The following is a 14,661-nucleotide window of genomic DNA, read 5'->3' on the forward strand; positions in this document are numbered from 1 at the left end:
TTCATTGTACAATTCTCTCCACTATGTTTGAACATTTTCATAATAAAATGTTGAGGGGAAAAAAGTCAGGTCATGGTACCACATGCTCTGGAACCATCAATGGCTCCTCATAACTTTTAGGATAAAGTTCAAAAACCTTAATACAAGCTGCAATTCTCTGCATGATTTGTTCTTTATCTGCCATTCTCCCACTTGTTTGCTCTGCTGTAGGCACACATTTTCTCGCATTCCTTGTATCCTCAGTCTTAGACTTTTGAATACGCTGTTCCCTCTTCCTGGGACATTCAACAACCATGCTTTCTCCCAACACACACCTACACTTGGGCTCCTACTCACATCTCAGGCCTTGCCTTGCTTCCCGGTTCAGATTGGGTCTCTTGTTTACATACCTTCATGAGCATCCCTCATATCATTCATAATGATTGTAGTTACATAACAATACTTTTATAATTATTTTTGTGATTTTGGCTTTTAGGTCTGTCTTCCCCACTGGACTAGATTCCTTGAGGACAGGGCCCATGCCTATCTTATCCACTGCTTTATACCTCGTACCAGTACCTGGCATGTTAAGCCTTCAGTTACACTTGTTGAGTGAATGAAAGTGAAGTATGAATTTAGAAATGAGTGGGTAGGCATCAGGTACCTTTTTAGGTCCCTGAGCAGGGGAAAGACTTGCTGAAAGCAAGGAAGACTGTCCTGGCAAAGACAACGAAGTCATTCTGGAGGGCTTATGTGTCATTCATGTCTATGTCTCCAACATCTAGTACAGGGCCACGCTGTTGAATGAGGGACTGTGTGGCATGTGGTTCCCATACTGTAAATACGAGGTGGAGAGAGGACTGGCAGCAAGAATGGAGAGGAAAGAGTGAGTGGGTAGACTCTCAGAAGCTGGGCCTCACTGATCCTGATGATGGCAATATGCGGATAAAAAGGCAAAGAGATAGGGGAAATGACCATAAAAACTTTGTCTTGGTAGGGGAGGTATATGCAGGAGGAAGTAATGTGCCTGTTTGGAAGTACTCTCTTAACGGAGACTTACTGCCACGGCTTAGAGAAAAGCCAGAGGCTGCCCCCAAATTTGATTATTGTTTGTCCTTATAGAGACTAGACCCTTGCTGTTCAACTTCTGTCCTGGAATTCATGAGTTCATTCTTTCTTTGATTGATGGTTTCATTTTTGTTCATTTGGTTATTCAGTAAACTGGAGAAGAAAGCAAGAGGCAGATCACAGAGGACTTTGTATGCCTTTTTAAGGAGTTTAGATTTTATTTAGTATAGGGAACAGGGAAGTATTGAGGGGTTAAAAGGTGAGTTACATTATCATGTTTAGGCTGTAGAAAAGTGGTAGCCGTATGGAGTACAGATCCGAGGAGTGATATGGCCAAGGAAGATGGGTGTCTAGGGACAGATGAGGAACAAGACCTCTGCTGTTAGCTGTGCAGGGCATAGCTAGCAAGGGTTCCTGAGAGCTCATACCCAGGCAATGTGCTTTGTACACCCAATGGAACTCCCTTCTTTTGCAAATTCACATATCATCATTTGGGTGAGTGGCAGCCACGCCAGGAGACCAGTTTCTAGACTCTTTCAACGTTCCAGACAAGGGATAAAAAGAGAAAGTGAGCTAGTGAGTAAGTCTGAACCAGAGCTGTGGCAATGGTGCTAGAGAAGAATGAATGGACCTGACTTCCCGTGCTTGTTGCTCCAAATTCATCCTTTTTGGCTTCTCAGGGAAAATAGACATGGCCCTTTAAATAAATAAATATATATATTTAAATATATATACACTAAATATGTATAAATATGTATACACACTATATACGTGTGTGTGTGTGTGTGTGTATATATATATATATATATATATATATATATATATATCCTTTTTGCCCGTTGGCACTGAAGCTGTGTCAGTATAGGGCCTCGTGCAGGCGTTACAGGAGGAAGGGGTTTACTTCTTAGCTCTAGAGTGTTCCACAGACTCCTGCAGCACATGAAGCTCCCCCAGTGACCAGCTCCTACAGAGATTATAGCTCTCTTCAGCGCTGAGCTTCTGCAGTGTGTTGGCAGCATCTCCAGATCCCAGCTCCTGCAGTGCATGGCTACAAGAAGCTCCTAGCAGCCAGCAGCTTCCTCTAGAGCACCCACCCCCAACTCCAACCAGGTTTTGTAGCAGAGGCCTCTGGCTCCTGCAGCATTTGCAGCTTTTCCAGTGCTCTGCTCCTATAGTGCACACAGTATGCAGCAGCACCCAGCGGCACCCAGTGGCACCCAGCGGCACCCAGCGGCACCCAGCAGCTGGTGGCTTTCCCTGGCACCACATCAGGTGGTTTTGTAGGTGAGGCATGCCCCATGAACAACTTTCCCTGGCATCCTAGAGGGAAGATTTCTGAAAAATTCTAGAAAGCAGATTTCTATTATGTTCTGTCAGAATGGCATCTCAGCAACTTCTCTGTCATCCAGTGAGCCACAGCTGTGCTTTCTATAAAAAGGTCTGGACCTCAGCTCTTGAGGAGAGGAAGGTCTTTTTTGGGGGACTCTGTGATAGACCTAGGGGTAGGGCTTCTCCTTATATCTGCTATTCCTATGTTCTTTAGAGATCCCTTTACTTCTTCATAGTTAGTTTCTCATTGCCCCATCCCCAGTTATAGTTAATAATTCTTTTTTTTTTTTTAAAGATTTTATTTATTTATTCGACAGAGATAGAGACAGCCAGCGAGAGAGGGAACACAAGCAGGGGGAGTGGGAGAGGAAGAAGCAGGCTCATAGAGGAGGAGCCTGATGTGGGGCTTGATCCCGTAACGCTGGGATCACGCCCTGAGCCGAAGGCAGATGCTTAACCGCTGTGCCACCCAGGCGCCCCAATAATTCTTTATATTAAAGGTTTGAGGTCAGAGTAAAGTGGTGTCAGGAGAAAGCCTGGCTTTGCAGATGGAGGAAGGGGCTATGAGCCAAGGAATGTGGTTGGCCTCTAGAACTGGAAAAGAACCTTCTGGAACAAACTAGAAGATCAAACAGGAAGTTGCTGCTGGGGAATTCCGTGCTGGGTAGAATGGCTTGGGGAGGCTTGCGGCTTTCCTACTTTAAATCCCATGGTTTCAGGGCTCGGCATGACTCAGGGGTGCAAACTCTGGAGGGTCTGCCCTGGAATGTGACTCAGGAACTCTGATCAGTCTCCCTTGTTCATATCTGAAGCTGGCAAGTTTACAAAACCCAAAAGCTCTTATAATCAGAAAAGATAAATTCCGTATAAGGAAGAAAAACACAATGGAAAATTCCATGGGAAATATTTGAAATCGCCTTATTCTTGCGTCAGCCAGATGGATACCATGGCTGTATAGCTGGATAAAGCCTGTCCTTCTAGGAAGTGAACACCTGGAGGGTGCCTCTGGTTCTTAAAGCTTGTTTGAACGCCATACAAACAAAAAATTCTCTGTTCATGTTACCGCGTGGCTTATCTCTTCCAATTGGACCCTGATTCAGCATTGCTCCCAGGAGTGGTCCCCTAAAATTCTGCTGGGGTGTGGAAGTGAAGGCAAGAGAAAAGCTAGACGAACTTCTAGGTTTAGCTTGGGTGACAAGGTGGAAGGACAATGGTGCCATTAACTAGGGAGGAAAATAAGGGCAAATGGGCAGAATGGTGAGTTCAGTTTGGGACATGTGGAAGTGATTTTTTGCAGGGACATCCAAACAAAGATGTCCAGTGAGTACTGGTTATTGCAATACGGGACTCAGGGGAGATCTGGGCAGAATACACAGAACGGGAATTACCAGTATAGAGATGGTGAAGGAAACCTTCCACTGAATAAGCAAGATTCTTAAAGGAGGGATGTGGGGGTGTCCTCAGAGAACTAATAGTAGATCAAGTGACTCAACACCTGTCCATTGCTTGGAAACAGGACTGTGGAAGTCAAAACTTGGAGACTTAGTTGAGGCAGGTTTTCATGAACCAGTTTAGAACTGAGAGGAAATTAAGGAAACAGTATGATGACTATGGCTGCATAATATAAATAACTGCGCTGAGGTAACCAATCGCTTTGGAGGGTCCTGAACACTAAAGAAAAACTCAGCCTAAAAAAAAATAAAATAAAGACCTTCTCCAACTACTTAGAGAAATCTGGGAAAGAGATAAAGGTAGCAAAAACTAGAGGACCAAAATAACAACAGTTAGAGCTCAGACATTCAACTTACAAAGAAGATGTTTGCCCTAGAATTCTTATTATATAAATAATACAGGCTGAGGATATAAGAAAACCCTCCGATAATAAGTATGCAATGAAAAAAGTGAAAATCCTCTTTCCCATTGTCCTTTCTTTCCCAGTTTCACTACTCAGTTAAATATTTAGTGTAAAAACACTAAATTTAGATGTTTGATAGGCAAAAAGAAAATTTTAACAAAACGCATGGAATCATGCTATACATATTCTTTTAACATGCTATTCTGCAACCTGCTTTTTTCACTTAGCAGTGTAAAATACACTAAATATTTTTCCATATTAGTACCCATAGATTTAGCTCGTATTTTAAAAACAGTTGCATGGTATTCCATTGTAAATACGTGCCATGATCTTTATACTGTGCCCTTTTTATGAAGATGAGAAGCCAGCTGCTTCAAGAGCAAGAAAGCTGTGTTCCTAGGAGGGAATCAGCCAGGGCACAAAGGCACTGAGGTGAGAATGTTTGGCAGGGTCCAGGGACCTAGAAACCAGACCGTGGGATGCCTGCGAGCACAGCTGGGTAGTAAGTAAGGAGGTGTGGTGCTGAGAGCAGATCTGGACCAGATGAGGTAGAAGCCTGCCTCCCCGTGACTTGTTGGCAATTGGAACATTATGATTGGATTCTTTTCTGTGATTGTAAAAGTGGAGTTATATCTTGCATGTATACTACTGACTCTACAATATTCTACCATATGGCTGTACATAATTTTTTAAAACAAATTTCTATGTTTGTTTTGATTAATGTTTAATTTCCCCCGAACTCTAAGCTTCAAGAGGACAGAAATATTTTGCTCATCGTGAATCCCCACTTAAGGAATAGATGTGAAATGAATGGAGGACAAAATGATAGGAAGTGGGAGGAGAGAGGTACTGTGATTGGCTCGGCTGGGTCGCGCGCCTACCCCTATCCTGGGATGCAGCTCTCTTACTGGCAAAAGAAATTGTGGTGCAGGAGATGCCCTTCAACAGACAAATGGATAAAGATGTGGTGCCTATATACAATGGACTATTACTCAGCCATCAGAAAGAATGATTACCCAACATTTGCATCAATGTGGATGGGACTGGAGGAGATTATGCTAAGTGAAAAAAGTCAAGCAGAGAAAGACAATTATCACATGGTTTCACTCATTTGTGGAACATAAGGAATAGCAGGGAGATCGGTAGGAGAAGGAAGGGAATAATGAAAGGGGGGTAAACAGAAGGGGAAATGAACCACGAGAGACTACGGACTTCGGACTTCGGGAAACAAACTGAGGGGTTTAGAGGGGAGGGGGGGTGGGGGGATGGGCTAGCCTGATGATGGGTATTAAGGAGGGCACATATTTCAGTGAAACCTGGGTGTTATACGAAAACAATGAATCATAGAGCACTACATCAAAAACTAATGATGTACTGTATGGTGACTAATATATCATAATTAAAAATCAATCAATCAATCAAGGGGGGTTGTAAAAAGCTGTTTGAAAATAATCATCTTTCAAACTATTTGTTAAAATGTCAGAAACTTTATATAACTTTTTTGAACAATATTACCTTTTTGGTACAAGAAGAAAAAAAAAAAGAGGGGCGCCTGGGTGGCACAGCGGTTAAGCGTCTGCCTTCGGCTCAGGGCGTGATCCCGGCGTTCTGGGATCGAGCCCCACATTGGGCTCCTCCGCTGTGAGCCTGCTTCTTCCTCTCCCACTCCCCCTGCTTGTGTTCCCTCTCTCGCTGGCTGTCTCTCTCTCTGTCGAATGAATAAATAAAATCTTTAAAAAAAAAAAAAAGAAGAAGAAAAAGAAGTAATTTATAACCAGACTTCTAATGTATGTAGATTTACTATCTATTCTGCAATGTCTTTATAGTTTCTTTTCAGAAAGAAATAAGCAAATAAAAATTAAATGGGAAAATGTATAGCTACTACAGGATCATTTACTTTCCAGAATTTAAATCAGATGGTCATTAATTTAATGGTTAGCTTCCAAAGTGTTTAACGTTATCTATAATGATGTAAAGGGTTCCTGATTATGACATTGCTAACAAAATGATAAATAGTTTACACATTAAAAAAAAAAATCATGGCGCAAATACGGTCAATGGGAAATCACTGTGAGCTGGGTAGCTATCTCGACGTGTGTTGACCACAAGAAATTATACATTTTCATGTGATCAGAGCTACACATTTTCTTTGTTAGGAATTTTTTAATTCTATTTAAGCTGAGAAAGTCCTTTCTCATCCTGAGATAAGTGTACCTTATATTTTCCTCTAGGCTTTTCTTCGTATGGTTTCTTTTAAACGTTTGACAGTGGTTACACAGTTTTCGTTATGATACCATAGGAAGAAATCAAGAAAAGAGGGTTCGGCATGCAGGAAAAATTTCTGGGACTGGACAGAAGTGAGAGAGAAGGTTAAAACTCTCTTTATCTCCTGATCTTTGTCTCCTGATCTTTGTCTTATCAGACAAATCTGATAGGAGAGATTTTCTTTTGCTGATTTGCTATGGGAAAATGAATGTCTTCCTGTTAATAACGCCCTCACCAGAATATTTACAGGGTCAATGCCATTAAAATGGAGTGGATAGAGTTTTTTTAAAAAGTTAGCCCAAGTCTTCCCAGACCACATCAGCGCAGTGAGGTGAGAAGTCGAATGATCAGTTACAACACAGTATTTGACGCTCAACCACCTGAACCTCTGGAACCTTCCCTCCCATCCCCAATCACTTCTGATGCAGTCCAAGAAGTCCCTAAGGAGGTGTCTGTCACCTGCTTCCTCCCTGTGGTGTTTCTCTACTGCTCCTAGCCAGGACTGTGGGCATTTCGGGCTCTGATTCATACCGCATGGCTTGTTTCTCAGCATCTGAAGGAGACTCTGGTGCTGTAGCTCTTTCATTTGATACCCTCCCTATTAAGATGTTAAACTGGCTACTAGTGTACTAAGAAATTTTATGAATTTTTTAATGAATTATTTATGAATCTTTCCGTGATCATAAGTTATAAAGACCTTCTATGCTTTGTTCTACTTGCTGTTTTCATCTGTCACATTTAGGTTAAATTCCAAGTACAGTCTACTTTTGTGTGTGGTTGGGACCTGGATTATTCTATTTTTTTTTTTCCCCATAGAGGTATCACCAACTTCCCCAACATTGGGTATTAAATAACTTGTCCTTTTCTATGTGGTTCTGCTGTTATTGTAAATTATGTTCCCATTTGTATGCAGGTTTATGTGGAAGCTGCCATTGTCCCCCACCTGGGGTCAGCAGTGTTGGTGGCTCTGAGTTGTGGTGGCCGTGCTCAGAGAGAGCAGCCCTGATATCTTTGCCAGACCAGTCTACAGCATCATTTTGAGGCATGTCCTGACCATTCAGCCTCTGAGATTTGTTGTCAGAATTTCTGAAGTTTCTAAATGTGACTCGTATCTTTTGAATAATTTCCATGACCAGTGCCTACTGTTTGCAAATGAGAGTCCTGACTAACAAAATCTTGAATGTACTGACATGGCTTTATCATATTTTATTCACCTTTATTTTTGTTCATCTCTATTTAACTCCTCAATAGCTACCCACCCGTATGTAAAGAATGATCTCAACTACATAAACACAAAAATGAATAAAAAATATGGGACTAAATATGTTAAATTTAGGAAGGTAGTGATATTATGAGGAAAGTGATCCTAATTTACACTTACTAGAATTTTCCAAATCTTCTTCAGGGGAATGCATTATTTGATAAATAAGAAAAATCCATTCAAATCTCGGAAACATAAACACAAGCAAAGAACTTCATCTAAACTTTTTAATGCTTAAAGCAGTTACGGGCTTGTGAAGCTTTGCCCTTTAGCAGGAATATCTTTCTTACCCACTTCTACAGTCCTAATTTCTTTTTCAAGATTTATTTATTTGACAGAGAGAGAAGGAGCCCAAGCAGGCAGAGTAAGAGGGAGAAGCAGGCCTCCTGCTGAGCGGGGAGCCCGATGCAGGACTCATACCAGGATCCGGGGATCATGACCTGAGCTGAAGGTAGACACCCAACCGACTGAGCCACCCAGGCACCCCTACGATCCTAATTCTTATCTGAACTACAATATGACGCCTTTCATGAGTCCTTCCCCTGATTTTTCTCCTTCACGCAGCTTCTCTCCAAGTGATAAGTGATTTTTCCCTTTTTAGAACACCAATAATTTACCTTAAGTTTACTATAATATTGAAAAACTATTGAAGTTACCCGGTCCTTCTTATATAGAAAGGGAGGCAGTGTGTTTATTGAAAACAGCATGGGCTTTGCAGCCGGACAGAGAGAAGAACTGAATTCTAATCCCAATTCTGCCACTTCCTAGTTCTGTGGATTTCGATGTAATTCACTGTCCTCGTCGGAAAAGCGAAGGCAGCAATACCTAAATCACAGGGTCGGTGTAAGGAGTAGATATTTCGTTAATACCTACATAGTGACTGGGACAGAGTAGGCACACAATGTCTCAGCTGAGTGGACTGTGGGTGGGTACTTACCCAAGTTAGGCTAATCAGTTCTGTCCCCTGAGAATCTGTCCCCATTCTCAGGGGAGAGGACACACACACACACACACACACACACACACACTCACTCTTGCTGCTGCCCTGGGAAATGCAGGCACACCACGGCTTAGTCTGCTCCAAAGGGACCCGACAGGACGAAGGATCCTGCGCCAGGCTCCTACAGAAAGCGAACCACCTAGTTTAAAAGAAAATTACACAGGGGCGCCTGGGTGGCGCAGTCGTTCGTTAAGCGTCTGCCTTCGGCTCAGGGCATGGTCCTGGCATTCTGGGATCGAGCCCCACATCAGGCTCCTCTGCTGGGAGCCGGCTTCTTCCTCTCCCACTCCCGCTGCTTGTGTTCCCTCTCTCGCTGGCTGTCTCTCTCTCTGTCAAATAAATAAATAAAATCTTTAAAAAAAAAGAAAAGAAAATTATACAAATGTGTGTTTTACCAGACAGCAATGGCTCTCCTGGGTAAAATCGATGAGTTGAAGACGCTCAGGAGTCCTGTACGTGCTAAGGAGACGGAGCCTCACCTGTCTCACCCTAATCCTGGCCTTGCTGGATCCTGTCTGTACTGTCTATCTTGACATATGTTCACCATGGGTGTTGGGGATTCGTTTTGATTTTTAAAAATAATGCATTAAGATCTTTATCTTCATCATGGAGTTTTTGGCAATCCCTTAAGCTGCGTACTGAAGTGAGTGCCCACCCCAGTCAAGACAACCTCTCCAGATCCCCCAAGCTTCTCTGTTTCTTTGGCTGGTGTCATTAAGACCCGAGGAAAAGGGTAGAGTCAAGGTGCCGTTCATCCTCCAAGAGAAACTGCCATGGAGAGTGGGAGACCAGGAACCCTCCAAATTCGGCTATTTTTTTTAAAGAGATTTAATTAATTAATTAATTTATCTATTTATTTATTTAAGAGAGAGACAGCCAGCGAGAGAGGGAACACAAGCAGGGGGAGTGGGAGAGGAAGAAGCAGGCTCATAGCAGAGGAGACTGATGTGGGGCTCGATCCCAGAACGCCAGGATCACACCCTGAGCTGAAGGCAGACGCTTAACGACTGTGCCACCCAGGCGCCCCTAAGCTCGGCTAACTATTAAATCTTTTGTTTGGATTCGAATGTGCTCAATGTCTCCCCCACCCCCAGGCAGATTTATTTCCATATTTTCCTTTTTGATAAGCTACCTGCTGCTCTTTGAGCACTTACCAGTGGAGAAGACGAGCGGCAATGTGGGGTAAGAGGCTGGGTGTGGTGAGGAAACTAGCCGGATAGTGCAAAGTGGGTCGAGAAATAACAGCAGTTCATTTCTTTTGCCGGCAACCACACAGATTAAGTGGTTTAATCTCATTTAATCCTCACCACGCCAATATGCTGTAGATACTCCTATAACCTCCATTCTGTAAATGAGGAAATCGAAGCTTCAGGGAAGTGTGAAACTTGTCGAAGCTCCAGGGAAGTGTGAAACTTGTCTAAGCTCGTGCAGCTAGTATGGGGTGGAGCTGGGCGTGAAACCCAGGACGGTCATGCTCAGCAGCTCGAATCATGTTATACAGCCTTCTAGCTGAGAGTTGACTGGGTCGAGGTAATTACACTTGGACGTAAGAGGCAAATGCAGGCAAGGTGGCGTGCAGCTGGACGTTAGGAGCAGGGACTCCTGCCCATTCCCTTCACTGGGTGGACCAAAAACACAGACTCATCAAGGGAACCCTAAGTAAGCTTGGACATCAGCTCAGGATGCCTTCAAACTACAAAGAAAAAGGCATCGACTGTTTTCTCTGAGCACATGATCTTCTTAATGGGCCACTGCTTGCCCTGGGGGGATCAGCTTAGTTAAAAGGCCGCGGGGGTTTTTGTTTCCACCCAGTGTATACGCTTTCAGGCTGCTCTCTGCCCATTTTAGCTTCTCCTGTTGGGTCACTTCAAACTTGTTATTTTTCCTTAAAGTAAACTTTCTAACGAAGTCTAAGATATATCTATATATATCTATATATTTATATAAAGGTGCACAAGCCTTCACTGCACAGCTTGATACATTTTCACAAAACGAACACGATCAGCCCCGCAGGAGGCCTTCTCAAGCTCCTTTGGGTCATGAGCCCCCAGAGTAACCGCTATTCTGATGTCTCTCCCTGTAGATTAGTTGTTCCTTTGAAATTTTATGTAAACGGAATCATCGGCTAGGTGCTCCTTTACTCTTTGGCTCCACATTTAATTTGTGAGATTCTTCCAGGTGGCACGTTGGAAGAGTTTGTTCCTTCTTGTCGGCCGGCACGCCGGCGTGCGAGTCTTCCTGCCATACTTTACCCAGTCTGCTCTGCACGGACATCTGGGTTGTTGCCAACTTCTGGCTATCATGAACAGTGCTGCTATGTCCTCCTAGATTTTAGTTTTTTTCAGTCAGCTCTTAGAATGTGCCTGTCTTAGTACTACGCTGGGAGAAAAGTGTGAGTGTGATACCGTCATGTTATGCCCAGTCCTTGGGCTCCACCACCAACATACTGCATAAAAGCCTGCAACAGTCTATGTGTGTGTGTGTGTAATTATTTTTCTTTACAACCTGGACTCACACCCTGTATGCAGGTCTCTATTCTCTTGATATAACTTTATGTCATATTTTCCCATATTATGAAAATTCTTAGAAAATGTAATTTTTAATGGAGAAACACCATTCTGTCCTATGGTTATACCATAACTTACTTAACTGATTCCCTAGTGGCAAACAGACTGTGTCTGGTTTGTTTCAATTCAAATAATGCTATGGATAAACTGCCTTGAATATAAATCCTTGTCTCTTTTGCATGTTTGCTTGGAATGGTTCTGAGAATTCTCCAACTGGCTAGTGTAGGATTTTGTGTAGTTTAGGGCCGCAGAGGCACTGCGTATCTTTCTTGTGATATATCTGACTGTATTCCAGTAGTATATTTATGTTAGGAAAGACGACATACTAGGAACCTCTTTTGAAAATACAATTGTATGAAGGATCTCAAACTAAAATCTTTCACCTGCTAAGAGTAGAGTTGCTCAGTTGAATCTGGGGCAGGGTCTGGTATCCTGCTCATTTGGCTACCTTTTCCTCGAGCCTCTCCCATCCTTCTTCTCCATGGCTTCTGCAAAGGTGCCTCTGAAACCTAGTTTGAAAACCAGTGTGGTAAGCCAGGGGGCACCTTCTGATGCAGCGACTACAGCCGCTCTACTCTGAACAGTAGAGCTCAACTTCTTTTAGTGAACTTTCTTTCTGATCCTTCCTGTGTTTCTTCTCTCCCTGATCCTGCAGGGGCTGAGGATGACTCTGTGACCAGGGCCATTTTGGAGCAAGAAGTTGGCTGGGAGAGCACTGACCAGGTGTGTGATTCCACCATATGCACTGGAGCTCTGGAACCTTGGTACCCAGGTGGTAAAAGGGGACCTGAATGATGAAGTGGATGCCGCCTTAAAAGGTGCCCAGGGGACCTTTGTGCTCACCAACTTCTGGGACCATCTCAGTCAAGGGACCGAGAGAAAGAAGCATGTCAGGTGGCAACCACCTCTGAGCCCTTTCCTTTCATCCTCCCTGGCTGCTCTGCCCTCCCTGGAAGGGGGTAGGCCTTCAATCTGGGCAAAAATATAGACCTGACTCTACAACATCCCTCTGACATTTATGAAATATATGTACTTGGGGTGCTTGGTAGAGGTGTCTTTGATTGTGAAATCAGTGTTATGTGTCGCTTGTCCAAATCTCCAGAGAGGCACTGTGCAACGGAGCCCGTCATTAGATTCTCTGGTTCCCATTTGCTTGTAGATGGTGTAGGAGGGGTGGCAGGAAGGACACCCCACATATTAAGGTTACCCTGAGAGTAGACTGGGAAGAACAAAAGTGCAATGAGTGTATTCATACGTCTGGCAGAGAATTTGGGGATGAATTAGTAGTGGGTATACAGAAAAAGAAAGAAACAAGCAAATAAACCCACAATGATTAACTCCTGGGAAAACAAAAGTTTGTAGAAAAAGCAAATGGAACCATAGACTGTCACACGGCTCAGCTTCAGCTCGGTGTAAGCCCTGATTATTGATCTAACCCACAGTTACGGCGTTGGGAGGATGAACAAGAGGAAATTATGCATACGCGTGGTGGTGATGGCGGCGGACTGTGTGTGTGAGAGAGACCTTGAGAGAGAACGCTAAAAAAGAGAGCTCATCTTTCATAGTAGGAATTTAGGAAATGATATTGTAAACTGAAAAAAATCAGGAGTTAGCAGAGTTAATATGTTATTTAGAAACAATTAAAGAGCTAAGAGATGAACATGGTTACTTCGGGAGAGCAGTTAACAGCACAGGGTCTCGGGGGACTGCTTTGTCATTATAAGATCCACCCCCCTCACCCCGCCGAGAGTACTACTTGAACATGACATATATGTATAAATTAGAAAAAAAATATGAAAATTGGATTTTAAAAGTGTAATAGATGGGCTCAGCCTCTTGCAGAAGTGGCATAATTCAAAAAATTAAAAACAGGATTGAACTGTTTAAGGAATGTCTGTTACAGCTTGTCTTTTAGTGACAAGCTTTGGGTAGGCTTATTTTAGGAACTCTGGGTTCTAATTCAGATCTTCACTCACTATGGAGCCGAGGAGCCCAAGTCACTTCTCTGCTTCACTTCTGCTTCTACTAAACCAGATTAATTCTGTCTTCTCTGCCTGTTACATGGGTTTTGTAAGGGGACAAAGAAGACACAGTCAAAATAAAGAAGGAAGAAAGAGAAAAAAAAGAGAGAGATGAAGGTGTTTTGGAAAATTTGGAACTAAAAACACACAAAAAAGAGAAGATAGTTATATTTGTAAGTACAGATTTTATACATACAAATTTTATGTATTTTATAAATTGTAAAAACAAACTGTAAAAACAAACTTCCCCTGGGGAGCCAGGGTCCCACCAGGGACTCTGACCATGGGACCCAGGTCAAGAGGAGAATGCTTTCTATGTATCTAGATATCTATATCTATATAGCCCTCAGTTATGCCCTCCATATCCAGATGACATGCAGATAGAGTCCATTAGCCGAAAACCGTATTTTATATATATGTAAATGTGGCAATCAACTGTAAAGACGCTGAAAGCCCAGAGGGAGGGGCCAATTTTCCGGTCTGTTCCCACCAGGTTGCCTCTCAGCTTCCCAGTGGTCCCTGGAATTCCTTTCTTCTCTGCTCCCCTCCCTTCTTTCCTGTTCTACTCCTGCCACCTCCCCAGTGTCCCACGGTCTTCCAGCTCTGGTGGGAGCAGGCTGCCGGCTTCAGCATTTGGACACAGTGCAGTTTCTGCGGGCTGATACTGGCGGCCTCTCATATGATGATACCTTAAATATATTTTGATACTGGAAAAGCTCCCTCTCTAAGGACAGCAGTAAGAAAAGGAGGGGGTGGAGGGGACCCAGCACCTGTCTGTCCTCCAGTCTCTATGCAAATCTAGTCATCTCTAGAGAGAATTTGTCCCTTGGGAAAGCTCATGGTGGAGGCTGCCAAGCACCTGGGTCTGAAGCGTGTGATTTACAGCAGCCTGGAAAAGGTAAAGTGCCCGAGGAGGTGGCAAGTTGGAGGTGCCGCACGTTGATGGGAAGGGAGAGGTAGAGGAGTATTTCTGGTCCATTGACGTCCCCATGACCCGGTCTGCATCCAGCCTCTTTGAAAACTTTCTCACCATGTGGAAGCCTGTGAGTACTACACCTTAGGTAAATGGAAGGTTGCAATGATTTCTTTTCTTTCTTTCTTACTTTTTTTTAAGTGAGCTCTACGCCCAATGTGGGGCTCGAACTCACGACTCCGAGATCAAGGTCGCATGTTCTACCAACTGAGCCAGCCAGGTGCCCCTGGAAGGTTGCAGTTAAAGTTAGCCAGACACCAGCTGTCCTCCCCTCCTTCCTCTTTCCCTGGCTTCCTCTCTTCAGTGGACACGTGTCATTTGAGTGCCTACTATGCGCTTAGCT

General features: G+C 43.5%; 1 pseudogene; it reads left to right on the top strand.

Annotated features, from left to right (window-relative positions):
* The first annotated feature begins 9,932 nt into the window (after positions 1-9,932).
* Positions 9,933-14,624, top strand: LOC148110216 (nmrA-like family domain-containing protein 1; annotated as a pseudogene).
* Positions 14,625-14,661: the final 37 nt, after the last annotated feature.

Source organism: Ursus americanus, chromosome 4, assembly GCF_024610735.1.
Source record: "Ursus americanus isolate L20-20 chromosome 4, mUrsAme1.1.p, whole genome shotgun sequence".
In the NCBI taxonomy this organism is placed as follows: Eukaryota; Metazoa; Chordata; class Mammalia; order Carnivora; family Ursidae; genus Ursus; species Ursus americanus.